The sequence below is a fragment of the Lathamus discolor genome, chromosome 4, assembly GCF_037157495.1.
Source record: "Lathamus discolor isolate bLatDis1 chromosome 4, bLatDis1.hap1, whole genome shotgun sequence".
NCBI lineage: Eukaryota > Metazoa > Chordata > Aves > Psittaciformes > Psittacidae > Lathamus > Lathamus discolor.
The window spans coordinates 11,545,342-11,566,350 of NC_088887.1; the positions used below are offsets into that span (position 1 = coordinate 11,545,342).

At 40.0% G+C, this 21,009-nt stretch overlaps 1 protein-coding gene across 18 annotated transcripts in view; it reads left to right on the forward strand.

Annotated features, from left to right (window-relative positions):
* ZBTB20 (zinc finger and BTB domain containing 20) overlaps positions 1 to 21,009 on the forward strand; it is a 490,951-nt gene that overhangs the window by 185,676 nt on the left and 284,266 nt on the right. The window contains exons 6-8 of one of the 18 annotated variants that reach the window (XR_010612127.1): positions 11,895 to 11,985; positions 13,419 to 13,494; positions 14,612 to 14,656. The exons of 14 other annotated variants lie outside the window; for them this stretch is intronic. The gene's annotated coding sequence lies outside the window, so the exon portion shown is untranslated. Of the gene's footprint in view, positions 1 to 11,894; positions 11,986 to 13,418; positions 13,495 to 14,611; positions 14,657 to 16,181; positions 17,074 to 21,009 lie in introns of those variants that run through there. 3 more of the 18 variants (XR_010612125.1, XR_010612126.1, XR_010612123.1) reach the window with 3 other exon arrangements.

Consider the following 21,009-nt stretch of genomic DNA (forward strand, 5'->3'; position numbering starts at 1 on the left):
TTTGTGTGTGTACGTTAACAAAGACTTTGATTCAATGACAGTTGTACACAACTTTAGAAGTGACTAATATACCCACACACGAAAATGCATTAAAATGCAGATTTAAGGAATAGCCTCAAATGAATTGATTAACAACAACAAAATTCATGGCAGAACATTATCTTTCTAATAGAATAAAGGACTAAAGTCTAAAACAGAGACCAGTGGGATTTGAACATGTTCTTGCTGTAAATGCCCAATGAGGAATATCTATAGAGTGCCCAGTATACTAATAAACCAAACTCGAAGTTCCAAAAGTAAATGTGATCTTCTGGGGGTCACAAGAAAGCTGTCAGCAGTGTGCTGTGTTGCAAAATCTGCATTTGGGCAAAACATTCTGCTGTGCTCCCTTGCAGGAAAAAAAAGCCGTTTCCTACCTGAATTTAAGTGTAGTTTTACCAGCAAGATGAGAGCTTGGTTGATCACAAGGTGGCCTCCCTGTATCTAGTTGTGTGCTTTTTCTTTCCTGTACCATATTTGTGTATAGGTACCAACATGCATGAGGATGCTTTGTAAAAGTAAAAAAACCAAGAAAAAGCCCCCAAACAGACTCACATTTTCTCTTCAACACATGTTTTCTCTGTAAGTTGCTGATTGTTCTCAAAGATGTAATGAAAGAGGAGATGCCTGGGATCCAGAAATGGAGAAAGTCTGTATTCAGGTGTGCATTCTTCTCTTTCTAGTTATGTCGTGTTAGGTTCAAAAGGTTCAGAATCTGCTCCTGTTTTGGGCAGTGACTACCAAACAAGGAAGTTGTTTTTATTTGTGGATATATTGAAAGAGCTAGGGAATTTTAATGCTGGCCCCATTAACTCTCTGTGGCACATGTGAGTTAGGATGAGTTTCCTTCTGGCTATGCACTGCTGGGTGGCATGTTGTAAGAAGTATTAGCAACTACCTGTGATAAAATGGACCTAAAGAGGGGAAACCGGTTTTGTTACAGTACTCAAATGACTTCCCTCCCGTGGTGGATGGTCCTGATGGGCAGGATGATGGCCACCTCATCACAGTGTATGGTGCAGGCAGTCTGTGGAAAGGAGGTTCAGCAGCGCCCACAAAGCATAGTCGCAGGCACAGCTACTACAGATGGCTGGCATGCGAGATAAGGCCTTGGCAAGGGAGGGGGGCGATTAGCCTCCCTCCCACCACATTTCCCCTTGTTCTGTAGTCAGATTTCCCTTATTCAGAGTTTGTTCGGGATAATTGTTCACAGACAATATATTTTTGTGCTCACGGTGCAATCAGGCTGTTCTCACTTGAAGCAGAGCACATCTCTTAGGTAGTGCTTTCTGCCAGAATGTGGAGGCTGAGATCAGAGTGAAGCTTTATGAGCTCCATTTGGTGCTTTTTACTTCCGTCTTGTTTCTCTCTCTGCAGGGGATGTGAAACTAGATTTGTCCTGTTTCCACAGCAGGGTTTTAGTTTATTTTGTTTTTCCAAAGCATTTCATTCGGTGGCGCAAATCCAGAGGAGAGTGTGTTGCAGAGATGGATTTGAATGTCAGACAGAGTTGTGTTTAATAAACTCTTTGTTGTAAATTTTAGAAACCGGAGAACAGGAGGCCCCTGTTTAATACAAACATTCTGTGGTTAAATTATCGCTTTAAGTATTTACCCCGTAACATAAAGAGCAATGAGACAAGGTAACTTTGCTTTAGCTGCTTATGGGATCTGAAGCTAAAGACTGAAATTCTTTAGTTCCGAGTACTCCTCTCAAATGCCACCTTCCATCTGCCTTTGTCTTTTGCCTTAGAGAGAGCTGCCTAATAGAACTGAGTGAAAGTATAGGACTACTTAAAAAAACAAACACCCAAACAAAACCAAATAACCCTACCAAAACCCAAGATAACAACAAAAAAGTTTTGCAGGCTTTTAGGACAAAGGAAAGATGGTTAATAATATGATGTAGTATTTGAAGATTATAGCCCAACATGCAAACAATTGAACAACTAGCTCCTCTTATGTATGCTACTATTGCTTATCCCTGTGCTCCTTCTGAAAACACCTTTCTGTGTGTATTATAGCATGAGTTAGGTATCTGTGTTGATCTCGTTTAGAAGTGATTTGTCAACATAAAGCCGGTAATAGGTCAGACATTCATTGGGATAAGCACTGAACACTGCAGAGGGAGAGGTAAAGAAGAGCTCCTTGCATCCTAAATCTTCAGATGTGCCTCATGAGCACTGCATCTTGCTGTTTAGGAACAGAGACACTGTAAAGCTTCAGAATTGAGCTCTCATTCACAGCAAGACACAATATGCCAGTATCTGTCACATTCCAAGTCCTTGCAACACTATTGAAGTCAGAGATTTCAAGTCCCAGATTCTTGGCTTCTTTTGAGATCGACTCGTCTTCTTCCTTGCCATTCTAGTAAATCCGACATACATACATGCACATGCATACTCACAGAGACATGCTGACAGTTTTCCAAAGCACGAAATTCAAAAAATATATTAAAAACAAACAAACAAAAAAGGAAAAAAAGCATGGGTTTTTTTTCCCCCTTGTCCTTTCATTTCTTGACAAAAAGGAATTTCTTAAGTAGTTTATATTCCACCTTTATTCTATTTGCTGGAGCAAAGTCTAAAGGATTAATGCAAGAACAGCACTATATTATTCCTATATATAATTATGCATATGTATTGTATATGCTATATATTAAAAAAAAACAAACCCTGTTCTGAATTGTACTAAATAAAAAGAGGTTAGTATATCTTTTGCTTATAAAGAACTGATGCAACACTGCTTGCATTTCCCTGCATCTATTTTGGAACTCAATGAGCAGTAACATACAGGCATCAGTAAAGACTGCTGGCCCTCCCTTTGCTCTTTTGTCTGCTTCTCCTTTCCTTAGTCTGTAGGAGAATGAATCTTGTCTGGCTAGAGAATTTGCACCCTGATTTTCTGCTAAGGCGGATGAAGTTTTTTAGATAACAGTAGGGACAATTTCTGGTCTTATTGAAGTTGTTGGCAGTTCTCCAGATGATTTGTTATGAGATTTGGCCTTGAGAAAAAGGATCAGTCACACTCATCTCCTTTTATTCTGAACTAGAATGACCCATATCACTACCCAGTGATGGCTGCCTAGGATACTAGCAGTGAATTTTTGGAAAATGATCAAAAGTTCAAATATATGCAAGAATGCATGAAACCCACTGTGTAAGACACCAGAGAGAATGCTGTTGGACACAGGAAAATAAGTGATTAAATAGAACCAAATAAAACTGGGACCTTGTTATCGTCTATATCCATCTTATTATTTTTCTGTATGCTATCATGTTAGGATGAGGCCTGGAACAGTTCTCTCAGGATTATGTATTATGCCTTTCTGCGTTCTCGAAAATCTTTTTTATTGCAGACCACTATAAATGGTGCAAAACAAAGTCTCTTTTCCAAGTTCCCTACAGTGAACGATTTAGGAGCACTTAGTTTTAGCTTGTATTAGGACTTAGTGTCCTCAGAGGACAAATTCTCCCTCTTTGATCTCTAGATATAAAAATCACTGTTTCCCATGTTTTCCCCAGATCACTGGGGCCCCAGAAGAGAGCCAGGGAGACGAAGAATGGAGACCTTACAACTGCAGTCCATTCCCAGCATTGCTGCTGACTTCTCATATAACTGGAAAAACCCTATATAGTGATCTCCAGTAATCCTTGCTTCTGAAATGAATTTGAGAGTACTTACCTGATTTAACAACATGCATTAAGGAAGGCAGAAAATGATACTGAAGAAATAATTGTGCTCTCTAGCCTTAACATAACTTCTTTCATGTTTTTATGAGTGCAGATAGCAAATCACAGGCATGTGATTTTATAGGTCTCTGTCCCATGCTGTGCCCCTTCCTATGGAAAAGGAGTTGATCAAAACCAATACTCAAATCCAACAGTTTTCCCTGTCTTGGAGGGAAGGAGAGGTAGTGAGTTGAAGAGAATAGAAGATTTCATCACAACACAGTTGTATCTGCAGCTGATTTCACTCACATGTTGCTATCTGGAATTTTTGTTTCTTTTTTTTTTATGCTTTCCTGTGGTTAAACGTTAAGAGTAAATAAGCTGAGGAGAGTTTTAAATCTTTTTCTTTTCTTCTTAAATTCCTAACCTGTTAAACAAACTGCTTGTATCCATCTTTACAGGGATAATTTGAAACCACTGTGCTGAAAGTATAGTGCAGAAACATGAGTTCTTGCTTCAGAGACAAAACCACTTTGATGACCTTCAAACCCTGTGTGTTAAACTTGCAAGTAAAAATCCCATTTTTCATTATTCTTGTTACTTCAAGGTTACTTCAGGGCTAAGGTTTCCTGTGAAGATCAAACAGGAGGGTTTTTTTTTTCTGTCTTGCACTTGTGCCCAGATTATACCCTCTGTGAAAATGCTAAACCATAGACATTGTGGCCTTGAAGCTGGAGGGAGGATTGCTTGGTGTTTTTCAGGCTCTGATCAGCAGACCAAAAGAGATCTGGCTTCTCCTCTCAGGCTTGGTAGCCTTGGAAAAGTCACTAATATATTTGTGCCTACATTCCCCAGCTATTAAAGGGAGGGAATGCTCTTTCCCTGCTGCAGAGGTCCTTTGAAGATAAACTGGTAGTGAGCCCCAGAAAAAGCATGTGTGGGTTGAGTTCCCAGCCTGCACCATGATCACATCATCTCATGTTTTCCTCCTGGAGATTCATCCACCAGGGATTCATCCACACTTCAAGGGAATCTCAGAGGGTCTCTCTGTTCTACCTGGAGCACACAGCAGCTGCTTCAGAATACCTCCATGGCATCCTGGCTGCTGAGTAAGGCTGTTGTTGTAGGAGAGAGCTTCTGTGTGCTCCTCTCACACTTGCTGGATGCAGTGAGTGAACTTCCCCAACCTGGCTCACTATTATTGGAGATCTCAATCCCTTTTACAGGTTGAAAGTGGTCGGTTTAGAGCTGCAGTGTGGTGATTCTTCTGTTATTTATTATTTGCAAATGCTAGTGTTCCTGATACTTATCTTTTTTAACATTTTGCCTTATTCACATGGGCTGATTATGTGCAAACAGGAACACAGAAGTATCCAGTTCAATCTGCTGTAGTCCAGAACAATTTTATCCAGCATTCACTGGGGAAAGCAATTCTGAATTAAATGGCACTAAGCTGTGCATTATTAGTCTGATAGGATAAAGTGGGTTTTTAAATCTCAGCTGGAAATAAGTGCTCTGCATGAACTCTAAGATGTATAAAGCAAAAAAACTACCCAACAACATTAAAACCTTGAGAAACATCTGGGGCTGGAACTGTACATCAGTGCTGTCTGCTTGGCACCTGGACTGTTGTTAAATCTCCTGCATGATTCTCCCACCAAAATATGTGGCCAGCTCTTCTCCAGCAACTTTCAGCAGAGGTAGGCAGGAAACCCCATCAAAAGCCAGCCAAGCAAACACAGCCCCCTTGTAGCCACTGCTGTTTGGAAATGAACAATTAACGATTGCAACCTCTTCACAGATGCCCTAAATTCCTTTGTCACTTAGTAACAGCCTGTACAAACTACGCCTCCACACCTGACTTAAGTTATATCATATTGTCATGTTGTGGAATGATCTATCGTTGAACGTATACAGAAAATAAGATTTATTTAGTGAAAAAAACCCACTTTAATATACCAAAATAAAAATACGTTCACGTGCCATACTCTGACTGAGAGACATGTCGCTACATATCTCTGAGGCTTCCTAAGACGTCTAATTGGAAACAGCAGTAGTGTTTATCTCCTCCAAGAGCCCTATCCAGAAAAGTGCTTGGTTGCAGTGGACCGTGGTGAGAGCTTTCCATAGCAGGCTGTTTTCTTACTAATCACCTAGTCAGTCTTTCTTACAACATCGCTGCCTTAGGAAAGGTTTAGGTTATGGTCCCACCTTGTATAAATTTTGTGTTAGCAGTATTGATTTTAGTAGAAGTAGCTCAGGTTTGTATCAATGTTACTGACGAGAAGCTGTCTGATTTCAGTAGGAATAAAGACTGACATTAAGCAGCTGAATTTTACGTGCTGGACCAGTTGCATCCTTTCTGTTACTTAGTTAATGTACTTAAACATGGGCTTAATTTGCTGGACTTCTTTATCTTTTCCTCAAAATTAACGTTTTCTTTAACTTTGAAGTTCTGCTATCCTCATTTGTAAGTAGCTGGATAGATGCTCAGCTATAGCTAGTGTGTAGTGGTGGTACGCGTTACATAGATAATGCTGAGAGTTAATTCGGTGGGGAGATGGGATGGAGATGTTAGTACCGGGAGCCCCTGTGACATGTTGAAAGAAAGCACTGATTATTTTGAGAGAGACTTCTATTGCTGTAAAAATCATTGCAGAATGCCTGTCCAGCTTCGGAAAATAACAAATACCTTTGAAAGTGAAAGCAAATAGGTGCTGCAAGCAGGGAGAAAACAGTCGAGGTTAAAAAGTCAGTGACCACAAACCCCTTTTCCTGTCGATTGGATTTGGGAGGGTTTCTACCAAGCCGTGCATGTTAAGACACAGGGCCGCGTTCATCCCTGCTGCTAAAACACGGCGCCACGTGAGCTCTCGCTCCTCGGGCCGCACAGGGGGAAGGACTGCTGCACTCGACTGGCGTCCCTCAGGGGACGAATGTGAAGGAAGGAAGCGGATCACAGTGTATGAAGTCTGAGAAGTGACAGCGTTTTGCACTGGAGGCAGCTGCACGGGGTTACCTGAGGACAGTGTCTGGCTCTACTAGCTGATTGCTTAGAGCACTTAAAAAACCCCAGTTAATGGGGGCACCTCCTAAGCAAACCAGATATCCCTTTTACCATGCAGTCCCTGTTGAAAAGAGTATAATTTTACATTAACTACAGTGGATAAGTAAGAATTTGTTATGTTCTGACTTTATCCAGTAAATTCCCATTTAACCCAGTTGTCCCTATTAAGTGTGCCAGCTTTTCTTTCAAAAGCTCTGCTGTGCAAAGACAAATTAGTGCATTAATGTAAAAATACATAATTTAAGATAACAAAAACTAGCAAGCCCTTATCAATTTTTTCAGAAAGAATTATTTATTACAGAATATTACAACAAACTCTGCTTGCTTACAGTTGTTTATAAAAATTAAGGTTTTTTTTTTTTGTTCCTACTGTTTATTTTTCACTTCTAAGCCTTAACCACAGAATTATACTTGTCACTTTCATTTTCTTTAATGTAATTTAATTTTGCTTAAAGTTGACTTAAAGTTTCATTTTGAGATTCTCATCTAAATATTGAAAATGTGACCTGAAAATACCCCCTAAGACTGATCTACTCTTCTCTGTCCTCTTAAATTGCATGTAACATAAACTAGACAATAGTCAGATCTAATTCCTGCCTAAGGGAAAACAATTTATCTTATGTACACTTAATACATAACTGTTTAACCATAGTTCAGTATATTTCTAAAGACTTTCCCTCAAAAATGGCCATTGGAGAGCAGATCCATCACTGTCTTCTTGAAACCCAAGGTAATTCTGTTGTTTACATCAAAAGATAGAGGACATGCCCTACCCAGGCACCTGTTTAGAAGGCACTTGTATAGCTAGGTGCGTTAGCCATTAGGTGTATGGTTTGTGCCCTGGTTTGAGAGCCTTCTAATAATAATTTCTAAGGTGAACTAACAATCAGTTTGAGCATATGGTACTATAAGATAGATGTGTGCAAAAATCCCAGATGATTGTGTTGTTTAAGCATGTTTTAAACTTGTCTGCTTTTTAGCAGCTGATATATAGGATATATATAATACATTTTATTAGGGATGTTTGGTGCTCTGATGTATTTTAAAATGTGTATTTGTAGGTGAGGACTTGTTACTATATTTTAGCACCCTGTGGTTTAAATTTGTGGAGATTCCATGGTTTTCTACAATATCACTGCCTCACCTGAAATACACACAGTCCTTCTAAATGCAGTGTAGGTGTCCATGATGTGATGCTGATTTTCAGTTTTGGGCCCACAAGTTGTTTTCACTCCTCTAAGAAGTAGCCAGACCCAAACTGATTTTGACAGATGATGCATTTTTACCCTAAAATAAATAAAAATGGATTCTTTATCATACTACTGAATCCCAGGTGGGTCCTATTTTTTTATATATGTACTACTCCCTATAATGGTGTTGCTGTTTTGTATTTCAGAACCTAGATTTTCATTTAGCAATTAATGTGGGTGATTCAAGTCACTTCTTCTGTATTTTATTAATTTTTGCCAAATATAGTATTTCTCTGCCTACTGTTGATTGAGCAGAATGGAACTTGCCTACACAAAATTTCTTAGGAAATACAATTTGCACATCCAGATTTCCAACTACACCCACTCTCCCCATTATTGCAAGGTGTTAATCTAGTTGTATGATGCTGCCTGCGCAGATGCATACATACATATATACCCTCTTTAAAAATAGGTTGTGTGCCTAACTCCTTACAAGAGAGCTCGTATACTAAGTTTTTCTAGGTCTGCGTGCTCACTGAATATTTAGCCCTCGTGGTTACTGCAACAGAGTTTTTGTGAAGGCTTTTCCGTGTTTTTAGAAGGTGCTTTTAGTAAGTAGTTGAATCCTAAGTAACAACTGAGTTCTTTTGCAGCAAAAGCAGCTACTAATTTTAAAAGCAGTTTTAAATTTATGCATATCCATTTTAACAGTACTTTTGATTTGAGCAAAATCTACCCTGGAGAAAATGTTTTTAATCAGGTTAAAATGGAGGCAAGATAGGGGAAAAAAAAATGTTTGCTGTGGCGTGACTGCAGCAGTGCTAATGAGCTCTGCTCTAATACATGGAGGAACATATGGCCCCCATCTGAATACAAACTGGACACAAAGCAGTAATTCAGCTGAGATGTCCTGAATATTGTAAACTGGGTGAATGTGGTTGAAGGTGTTTATAAACGGTGGCTGAATCCCACACACTGACTCACTGCCTTCTAACGTCCGGGGCTCAAGGTGCTGTTTGTAAGAGTATAGAAAATGACCAGTAGAGGGAATTCTTAATTAATGCTAACAAAATAGCAAACTGAAGTGTTATGTTACAAAGAAAAGACTTCTTGTGCTCATGACGCAGCAAGAGACGGATTATGGAGAGGGCAAGTTAGGAGAAGAAAAATCACAGGACAAGCAAATTGAGTATTTACTGGCAAATAATTGCTCTCTTAAGCTGTGGCTCTCTTCCTAAATTCTTGGCATTCCTGAGCAGTAGAACCATTTTCAAAAAATGCATCGTTACAGAGTAGATGTTAAATAAAACTCTCAAAGGCTGATGGTACAGCTTGAGCAGGTAAGAATGTGTGCATTACTGCATGTATTTCTTCGGAAGCTTTAGATTATCCATCGTTTACAGGACTGCTACTTTTTTTCTGTTTCTGAGAGAACCGATGTTTTGGCTTCACAGCTATATTTTGTCTAAAATATACTTCTAGTTGGGCAAGTCAAGATAGTCTTCTAGGCTGTAGTATATGCTTTTCTATCAGCACTGATTTATCGCTATACAGGAGAACAAAACAAGGTTGTGGGAGAAAGTATACAGCCGAGTTTTATTTAGTTTAAATGGGTTCTGGCTTTTATAGAGGAGCCTCTGATTAAAAAGCTACACATCAGCTTAATGTAGCGCAGGAACATGTTACCCTTATGTGCTTGCATTTCTAGGCAGTCTCATTTCACTGGAGGAGTACCTGTGAGATGCTGCAGGAAAGGAACTTGTCCTAAGCAACTCTTAGGGACTGTCTGCATCCCTAGGGCTCCCCTAGGTATGGCATTTGCCCCAGGGAAATGAGAACTCTGGGAACCCACTCTGTTTGCTCCTATGTGCTGTTTGCCCACCTATCTTCTGCTCCTTTTCTTTTTGAATTTGACCACTTTCAGGCAAATTTGATGAGTGAAAGTCTCCAACATATCTAAACTTCCACGTGGTTTTTGGAATCAGGCAGCTGTTTAAAGAGGAAAAGCTCTTCTAATGACCTTGCTGAGAGAGAGCCTGCCTCACGTTTATATCCAAAATCAGACATCAGGGACCAGATGTGGACAGAAAGCTGTAAGAAAGGAGACTGCTTTGGATCCCTGTGAGCTGTCTCAAATTCACAGAGAATTTTATTTTCATTTGTTCCATGTGTAAACGTCTTTTTCTGATAGTACAGAAGGGTGTTAGGGTGTCAAGATATATAGGTGGAAAAGTCTGTTAGGATGTGGAGATGTATAGGTGGTTAGGAATACTCTGCCATAAAAGATGACTTCTATTCATATCTTAACCAGCAAATAACAAACCAGTTAACTTTTTTTTTTTTAACAAACCTATAGAATGTTGTTCATTTGTACCCCCATTTCATCACGTGCATTGAAAGAAATGGCTGAAGCAACCTCACTTCTCGCAGGTCAATGAAAATAACTCGTATCCCTGAAGAGCAGAAATGTTCATTTGATTTTAAAGGGATGTTATTCTGGTTGTACAGACCCTGGTCAGGTGTCGCATCCAAGCTGAACACTTGATTTATGGGCATGTGTACATGGCAGACACCCCTCTAGAAAGCATCACAGAACCCAGTATGAGGTCCTACGGGTTAGTAATGATGATTTAACCTTTCCCATAGGCGTAGTTTCTCCTTAATAGGTAACACATAGTAGTTGCTTTATGTGTTTCAACTTGGCCAGTTTTCAGTCATCATACTTCACTGTACCATAATTGTGGATATTCTATTTATTCAGCACTATGCTAATTATGTCTATCAGAATATATTTATCATTATTATAATGGGTATTATTATTATTATGGCAATAATCAGTCTTTCTTTTAAACTCATAAAAACTTGGCCTATCTGATGTCCTGGGTACAGAGTACTGCAAGTTGATTACATAGTATGTGGATGAAAAATAACAACATTTTTGTTGATTTTAATGTTCTGCCTTTTAGTTCCAGTGACTGTCCCCTCTTTTCTTAGGAGGTCAGTCTTACTTTATATTCTCTGTGCAGTTACATTTGTATCACTTCCACTCTGTTCAGTCTTTTTCATTTTCTCTGTCAGTTTGAAGCTTTCTAAACTTTTCATATATCGAAAGCTCTTGAGGGCTTCTATGAGTCTTTTTACTGTCTGAACCCTTCTTGTTTCTTCTCAGTCCTGTTTGAGACAGGGTGATCAGGGTTGACTGCAAAATCCAAACTGATGGCATTAACAGCAACTCATATAACTGCATTATAGTATTATCAAAAAGAATTTCTTTCGCCCCCCCCCCCCCCCATCTGTCTGAGGCACTGAGCAACCCCACCAGATCGCTTGGTTTCCTTTTCCTGAGTTTGGTTCTATGAACTTACCATCCTTTGAGAGATAGAACCAGTGCGAATTATCTCTTTATTTCTGGTAATGGGAAAGGCTAACTCAAGAATCCTCTGGAAAGGGTTTTTTTAAAGTCAAAAGAGAGATCTGTGATGAAGGATCCTTGTACCTTGTGTGCAGCAAACTGGAATGATTCCATAAGATGGGGATGGCTGACATGGAAGGGAAGTACAGCTTGTTCTGTGTCTTCTAGACCATCTGCAAGTGACTTGCAAGAGATGAGAGGATGCCAAACAAAAGTACAATTGTGATATAATGGAAGTATGAATTAGTCATTGGTCTACTCTTAACTGGAAAAAACAGGCAAGGCTCGGGACTGTTCCTCGAGTGTCAGTATGATCCTTCGTTCTTTTGAAAGATGCATGTTGTAGGCACTCATTCAAGACCAGAAGTCACATTAAAATGTCTAGGAGAAGATTTTTTTTTCAGTTTAGATTGTAAAATTTTATCTTTTTATTTCTGCAGAAAAAAAGGGAGAAACAGTGAAAAGATGGACTTTAGGAGTCCAAATACATGTATTTTGAAATTGTATTTCCGTTAGGTGATGCAGAGCCAGCATCTATACGCTGAAATTATAGCCATCTATCGTTAAGAACAAGGCAAGCTTCATGGCTAAAGCAGGGTGCTGGAAGGTAAAGACCTGTACTGAATTCTGTTAATGGCCGTTGACTAGCTGAGCCATTTGCAAAACTCTTTTTATACCTGTTTCCCACACAAAAGCATGACAGCAGCAAAGGAATAACTAATGTAGCCTTCTACAGATCGTTGTGCATTGTCAACCCTGTATAGAAAAAAAGCTAAGGAAGGAATTACTGCTGAAATGCTAGATACTGAGGCAACTCAAAACATGTTTCTGAGGTATTCAACAATTTACTCTTTTCAGACAAAACAACACTTGAGGATCATTAGCAAAGAAAGAAAAATCATACCATTACCATTACCTCTTTCTAGTCACGTCTGTCCTGCCTTACAGGTGTAATACCGGGTAGTGAAAATCTAGCCAGCCTTCCAGTGGTTAAGGAGCTATGTCTGCACTTCTTCAGTTCTTCATGTTTTGATAGAGCTTGGCTTCTGTGAGCTATTGATAACTTCAAATGCAATTTATTCAGGGTTTTGTTCACACTATCATAAATCCCAATTCAGAATGAAAATGGTTGGAGAATATAAATGCTTCATTATTAATAGAGTCATTAGGCCCTAATTTTGTGATCTTAAGCTTGAGCCATCCAGCTGAAATCCCTTGCATGTGCTTGCTGAATCGGCTGAGAGCTTCATTGTCATAGGTGCTCTTAAGTGTATTTGGTCTTGGGGTATCAGGGGACCATGAAGTGGTGCAACCTTTCTCTAGAGATTGGAAGAGTTATCCTTATGGAAGCAAGTAATTTATACATGGCAACAAAACAACTTGCATTGCTGGAGGTAGAAAAAGCAGAGATCCTAACTTCTAGCCTTCCAATATGAGCACTGGAGAATAGGGTCTTCTATTTTAGGGCAAAATAATCACAAAGGAAACTGAAAGGGTAACTAATGAGAGTTATAGCTAGTAGTGAGAAATTAGGAAAGGGCAAATAACTTACTGCCCAAGGATTAAATATTAGAGTCTTGACATTCTAGATTGCAAGGGAAGTATTTCGGTGTGTTTAGTCCTTTAGAAAATAAATTCATAATAATCACATTTTAAAATCAATGAGTACAGGAATAAGAAGGTATTATAAATCAATAATCTTTTGTAAGTTTTTCTAGGAGTCATGGAATTTGGTACATCATACTCTCCATTTTTCCGTAAAAACATTTTTCCATTAGTCATCAGGTTGGAACAAAGTTTATAAAAGTTGGAAAACAAGTCATAAGAGCTACAAAACATTTTGAAAAGTTAAAATGAAAAAATTGGAAAATGGATGGAAAATCGTCTGAGCAGTTGGGAGAAAAGAAAGTAACGGGGAAATTTTCTTCTGTTTTTGTTCAAATGATGGGGTCTTGATGGAGAGTTAAGCAGGGACAGTAGCCAACTGTTGAGTATATGATACTCTTAGAGGAAAGACTGCTGTCCTGTTTCTGTTTTCAGGCAAACCACTTTAGTGGTCCTGGTCCTTTGGTTGCCCAGAATTATGGACTGAGCTGAAGGAGATCCCCCTGTAGCTGTGAGTAGTAATGAGGCTTTGGTGTTTCTTTGCACATTACTACTAAAATGTGATCTCTCTCACTAGAAGGCTCACTTTCTAATTGTAAAGGTGTTGCTTCTTTTCTACGTAGCCAAAGAATCACTCAGGTTACTATGCAGTCCCTTCACTGTGAAGTGGTAGAAAATTCAAACCAGCTGTAGTTCCAGAGAGCTTCTTCAGCCTTGGAAGTGAAAGGTGGTAGTGATGGAGGTTTCAGTGTGCCAGGGCAGGAGTTTTGAAGGGCAGCAAAACAATTTGATACACTTCAGATTGTACTCAGAATATTGTATGAATGAGGCAGGAAATGCAGAGCAATGCCACAAACACATTCACATAGGGAGATGTCAGAGACGGAATGAGAACTGCCATCTAAAACTGTGATGATATCTGAAACGTAAATAGATGTAAGGCAGTGATGGTGTCCTTTTATAAAGATATGTATTCTTTCCATAGTGATTTTGTACCTCGCACGAGTTCACATACTCATCTGTGGCACAGAATTGGTGTGACCTAAGGAAATTCCAGGAAGAGTGGAAATCAGACAAAACAGATGTTTCTACATCTATTTTCTATTTGTTTCTATTATTTCTATCAAGTTTCTACATCTATTTTCTTCTTGTTTCTAAAGGGCAAATTACCCAGTCCTCTTAGAAGTGAAGGATGTGATGGTATGAGTCAGTCCTCAGAAAATGATGCTCAAAGTGAGATGGATAAAAAGTACTTGAGCACAGAAGCTCTAAGTGCTGTGAGGAGGTGATACTGCTTGGCAGGTTTACCTGGGATTTATGTTCTAACAGGAGGACAGGCTGGGGGGGGGTTTGGAAGGCTCTTTATGATCAAGCAGTGTAGCTCAAAGCACCGTTGGTTTTATGTGTGTGAATGATAGACAGTGGTGAAATGGAGTACAGCAGAATCCTAAACCAAGCGATTGTGATTGGGCAAATTATAGGGGAATTTATGCTCGCTGCAGCTATAGCTCAGATGATTTTGCTGTGCTTTTTCTCACCCTTTTTCCAGTTTATTTTGTATTATGTATCAAGCCTATAATTGTGTTCTCTGTTGTTTCTCTCCTGACATGTTTAATCCCACAACACAGTCTAGTCTTGATGTTTTCCTTCTCCTTCAAAGAGTCCCAAGAGAGAGAAGCAAGGAAGGTAGATGTGTTTGACTTTGGAAAATGAGTTGATGCCAGTTGCAAAGGAAATAAAATATATCACAGGGGTCTACTGGGGGCGGGGAGTGAAATTATTGCTTGTTTGTGACAAAAGATTGCCTTGAAAACTGCTTCAGCTTGATCAAGTCTGAAACCCATGTCTCACTGTTTCCATTACAAAGGCTTTTATGTTCCTGTGTCTTTTGGAAAAGGACTTCATCTATTTTGAAATAAATCCAAGGCTCCCCAAATGTACTGTTTGCTTTCAGGCCCAGCACATGAGAGCTGTGCCTCAGGGTCACATTGCAGAGGGGTTCAGAGAACATACATTATTTCAGCATGTGCCAAGGAGTCCTGCATGGAACCAGCTCCATGGCAGCAGATGAGCCACAGTGTTAGGCTTGAAACAGTGTGCGTTATTTCTGCAAAGGCTTTGAATATGGGGACATTTGGGCAGCATGGTTGTATTGTAATACATGGCCATGTAATACTCCTCCCCAGCCCTGGGCAACGGGTGCAGTGGGCTTAATGCACCAGAAGACAACTTGTCCAGCTATGCCTGGCACAAGGGATCACAGGATGGGGGGATAAGCTAAAGCACCCCCATGTGCATGTGGTGCTGTGCTGCAGTGGGTGACCACAAGGCTGAAGTCATGAGGTAATCTCAGCCCGAACCAGTGAAACACAACAGATCTTTATTTCACAGGGGGCTTGTCTGCTTTGCATGTGGGAGGCAGGTCTTTAAGGCCTCTATGATGCATAAAGACAGGATAGTATTCATGTGATGCCTCCTTCCTTTCAGGTCTCTAACTCGGTGCTAATCAATCCTTCAGATGATCTCAGTATGGATATGTTGATCATTACAGAGCCTTAGTACATTAATTCAAGTTCTTAGCAAGCAGTCTCTCAATATCCTCCCAAAACTCCCTGTGACTTCCTATCCTGAAGACATAGCTTTCTGTCATACTTTTTTCTTTCCTTACTCCTGAGATACCCCTAATATCTTCTGAGCACCAATCCCCATTTTTCAGTTTGCAGCAGATAACTTTTTCAGTGCATACCTGTGGAGCTCATTCCTAACCTATCAGTTTGATACTAATAGCTTAACGTAGTGTTAAAATACTGCTACAGTCCTGATATGTAGAAAGAAGGAAAACAAATGCACCCTCTGGAAAGGGAGAATACAGCCTTTAAATCAATGACAGCCATCCCTGGTGGAATCCCTTGTGATATGTTTTGAAGTTCAAGGTCTTCTTTTTGTTTTTCTTTCTTTAGCATGTTTCTCTATTTGCATCAGCTGCTGATGCTTTTAACTTAGATTTTTTTTTTTTGCTTAGAAATCTGCCTTTTTTTTTTTTTTTTTTGAAATTTCTGTTCCTCAAATTCAGCTTTTAAAAGAAATTCTAAAAAAATTATACAATAAAAAGAGCAACTTATGTAAGATTAGCCCAGGTGAGCTGCTGCCGGCTGGTGATTTCTTTGTACTCTTAAGTGAGCTTTGTCTTTCCCACAGGCTAGCCATCGTGGTCTGCAGCAGTTCTGCGTAACAGTCCCTGAATCCAGAAAACACACATGGAATTATAGAATGGTTTGTCTTGGAAGGGAATTTAAAGATCATCTACTTCCAACCCCCTGGCATGGGCAGGGACAGTGTAATACGGGTAAATATGAGTAACGGTGATAGGGGTTTTCACACTGTTAAGTTGCTGATATGAGAAGATGGCTCATTTCTACAAGACCACTCTTCTTGTCCCTTGTTAGCCTGAAGCTGTCTGGTGTAAAGCAAGAGTGGAGGCTACAAAGAGACCGAGTTCCTACAGGTCTTATGAAAAACAGACATGAGGCAAAGGCAGAAATTACTCCTGCCCTGCAAGGAGCCTGCAGTGCACGCTCCAGAGACCCATGTCAGGGTTGTTGCGCCAGCAGTGCCAGTCATCTCTCCTGAGGCTGGTGTGGTGGTTAATACCCGTGCTTCCTGCTCCTGAGCATTCGCTGGTGCCTGGGCACTTGATGGAGGAAGCTGGAGGTTCTGTGAGTGCAGAAAGCAAAAGGGTGTGCAAGAAGTGATAAAGTGGGAGAGGGCAGTCATAGCCAGGAGGACTGGGGATGCCATAGGCAGGAGGTCCTAGAGGAAGAGAACCCAAGTCCAAAGGAAGCCAGGCCTCTCTGAATCTGTTACTTGTGGGATGACTTGCTTAATTCAGATACCCTCTTGTCTGTCACCGTATCCAGAGGTGTTTTAACAAAGAAGCGTAGCTTTGGTATCAAAGACTGGAACCAGAGCGAGAAAGACATGAGTTGTGGTGTTTAGATAATACACATGAGCTTGACAAACTGATTGTAATGTCTGCATCATGAATTCTTTATCTCTGAGAGAAGAATAAAAAGACATGTGTGCTTCAGAAGGGAGCTGAGGTACTTCATCCATTTGGAAATGATTTTTCTCCGTTAGGAGACAGATGCTTTACCGTTTCCATGAAAAGTTGTAAATGTTTCAGAAACAATTAGTGAAGCTTCCTGACATCCTCTTGGGTGAGGAAATGTGATTGCTGTGGGAAAACTGAGGCAAAAATCTGTCATGTGAATATTTTATTTTAATAGTTAATGAACAGGGAAAAAAGAAATTATTACTGTAAAACACATGAGCAAGATTGTGGAAAACTTTGGCAGAGAAAGGTACTGAGATAAATTCTGTCTTGATTGACATCTCTTGAAGGTCAAAGTGTCTACCCAGTGTACAAGGCAGCATTAAATTTGGTGCATGGTGTAAATATAATCAGAAGACTTAACCTCTCAGTATTTCAAAATGCACATACTGCATAAGGCAGGCTTGTAGATTAGAAGTAAAAGCTTTGGAAAGTGTCCACATGAAGTGATAAACTTCCTTTGGTTTCATGTGAGCAGCAGTACCATTACTTTTTACATGAGTACCTCAAAGTTTCTGGTAAACAGCACCTAATCCCCAGACAGGTCACCTCTTCAGTTGATAGCAGAACTTGGTCAAAATGCACCACACCATCTTGGGGCATTGGTGTTGTGTACAATTAGTATTTCCTATCTAAGTATTTTGACATCAAGGCAGAGAGGAATGGAACAGTCCACGCAGCAAGTAAAGTGGCCATTAAGGAAGAAGAAAACAGATGCCCTGACCTTTTCCTCACTGTTTAGATCAGAAGATGAATAGTCCTTGGAAACACACACGTGTCCTTACAGTTGAAGCTGACTTTTTGTACTTGCAGACTGTGTTACCTCACATGATCCAGTCATTTTGACTCTCTCATCCTGAGACCCAAGTAGTCAAATCAGTAATCCTAGGTAGTCTCACTTTTCCATTAGGGCAAGCCTCCCTTTATATCTCTGGTAGATTCCAGACTGAACACATACCAAGCAACGTTTTGAACTGTGTTCACATCATGTTACTGGCAGATTATAATAACGCAGGTATGTATGTGCCAGTATGCATTGAATAGGTTACTGTAATATCTGTGGTAATTGCTCTTCCCCTTTAGACTTCCGTACCTTTACAGCAGTTAGGTATGTAACTTCATCTGCTAGTCAGGAATATTATAAGAGAAAAAGAGAAATGTCAGCTGGTAGAAAATGAAAAACTTATGGTGAGAAAAGGCAGCCCCCCCATACGCATCAGTTACATACTGACACTAAGTGATTATTTTAGATTTCTGGGATTATTTTTTAGGGTAAGCATCTGAAAAGTCAACAGTGACTTTATTTTATGTCCAGTGGAGACATTGTGGGGTTTACCAGACACTTTAGATGAAGTAAACTGGTAATGCATATTGTCAAAATCTCATTTGTAAATAAAACTAGGTTTGTATGGAAAAAAACCCCAAGCACCAAACCAATCAAACAAACAAAAAACAAACCCCAAACCACCTGTACTGTTTTGTTCCTGAATCATATAAGCAAAGACAATGAACAGAAATGGACATTATTTCATATCCATGGACAGTTGGTGCTTTCCAGCACCACACTAGCCTTATTGCAGAGCTGCTTAGGTTTTTTAGTGCCTTGCCACCAGTTCATCTGTTCATCCAGAGGGTTTTCCTCTCACTGCCTTAAATCCATAAAGTTACTGAGTATTCTAGACAAGAATACTCTTCTCTTTCTGCTTGTTTATGCCGTACCTAACTGGTAACACAAGTAGAAATAAAAAGCTAATTCTGTGAGGTGGTTCTGGGAGAGGTAAGTAGGTGAGGAATGCGGTCTCGACCCTTCTGAGGTCAGAAATGACAGACTAATTCCCCACCAGTATCACAAGTTTTGGACTGCTCAGTTCTTCTCCCTGGAGAAGGGCAATGCTCTTCAACTCCTGTGTTGTCTAGATGCTGTATGTGCCCGATCCCTGATTATGCAGTGAGGTTAGTTATGATGCCTAAGAATTATCCTAGTTTTATTGTATTTCTGTCGTTTGAAGTATGCTAAATGGGCGTAGTTTCCTCTGGCACTCAAAATCTGAATGGTCCTTTATTTTGTAGACAAGGGGAGATTCACTTACTGGTGGTATTCATGACAAAAACATGTGAACTGTCAGTTTCCATTATGGCCATACTGTAGTCTGGATTCTTTAATGACTGTATCAGAAGCAGGCTTAAAATGGTGCAGATCTGGCTACCAACTGGTCTTTACTCATAAGAAATACACATTTGTATTCTTTGTATCCCTGAACTGTAAATTGGGAGGGACAGTCCTCGGTATGAATGCCATGCTTATTCTCAGCATGATGTGTGTGGTGAAGAAGGCATTGAAAGAAAGCATTAAGGCTAGGATAACATCAAAGAAAACGCTGCAATTTTTATTCTCCCTTCCATGGTGGATTAATTATAAGACAATGAAACACCAGCTAACTTAACAATGAAAGCAAATGTGTATGGGTAGACCATGCAGTTTATTCTAAAAATCAAAGAAAATTCTTTCTTCTTCCAAACCATAGCTTCAACAACATAATGCTCTAATAACGTAATCCTCTACCTTGCTTTCTTTGACGTACCTGCTCAGATTTCACTGGCCAGCCCATATGGCTGCATTGAGATTTTTGATGTCCTATATCATTTGGTTGGCTTACAGAGCTATATATAACAGGTAACTCTGCTGGACCTAGTATCTGCTGATATCACATTGTGCTTGGCACAGGATGTCAAAGGACGTTACTTTATTCACTAATCCTCTCACCAGGCTTTGAAATAAAAAGTTAAGATACATCCCCACTGACTGCTCAGCGCATGGTGGTGACTATAGGAAAATAACAAATAGGAGCTTTTCGGGCAGAAGGAATCTCAGTAGACGAGCTCAGACTGTGCCCTCCTTTGAATTAGAAGTTGCATGGCACGATATCCTTGTTAGCCAAACCCAAGTGTCTAATCCTTTTTTATTCCATAGCTTTGTGCTTTATTTTATTTTACAATGACTACGCCCTTTACGACAACATCCTGTCCAGCAGGCAAACATAGCTGTGGAATACAATCCTAAACTCCACCAAACCATTCCCACAGTCCAGACGGGCTGTGTTCTGCCTCGGGACACACCAAGGCTGTCACAACACTGACTTTTATTCAGCTGGAACTAGGAGGTGCTTTGGACTATTTGACAAAAATAAGTCCAGAGAGTAACTAAATGAGTTCTCAAGCAGCGGTCAAGGTAAAATACGTGTGCAAGAAAGGCGTGCAAGAGTCAAATCCGGGGTGTAAGAGTCAAATCCCAAGTACGTAATGTGGAAGCCAATTGTAATCAACAGCTTACTTTTCAGATGTTCAATGAGGAAACATTTAATTGTTTTCCCAGCTTTATGAGGCAAGGTGTCTCATAACGCATTTTCCTATGCCTTACGAGGCAAGATGGGCTGCTGGTTGAAGCTACTGCACTGCTCTCTAGTCTTGGGCAAGTTAGTAATTCTGTTGGGGTTTTGTTAGCTAAAGAAAGTGGTATGGGGTTCTGCTATAAGCAGCTTGTGAGAATTGTTGATGTATTAGGGACAGGTTGCCCAGGGGGGTTGTGGAGTCTCCTACACTGGAGATATTCAAGGCCCGCCTGGACAAGTTCCTGTGTGATGTACTGTAGGTTACCCTGCTCTTGCAGGGGGGTTGGACTAGATGATCTTTTTAGGTCCCTTCCAACCCTTGGGATTCTGTGATTCTGTGATTCTGTGACCAAGCGCATTGATCTGGGTAATACATTTGTCTGAATAAACCTATGTTTTCAACTTTGATTCAGTGCATGAACATGGGAACAGAGGAGAGACATCCAGCTGTACAAATCTACTAAATATGTCTTCTGTTATTCGTGACAAAGTTAAGGCTTTTTTTTGGATCCTACTGACTAGAACA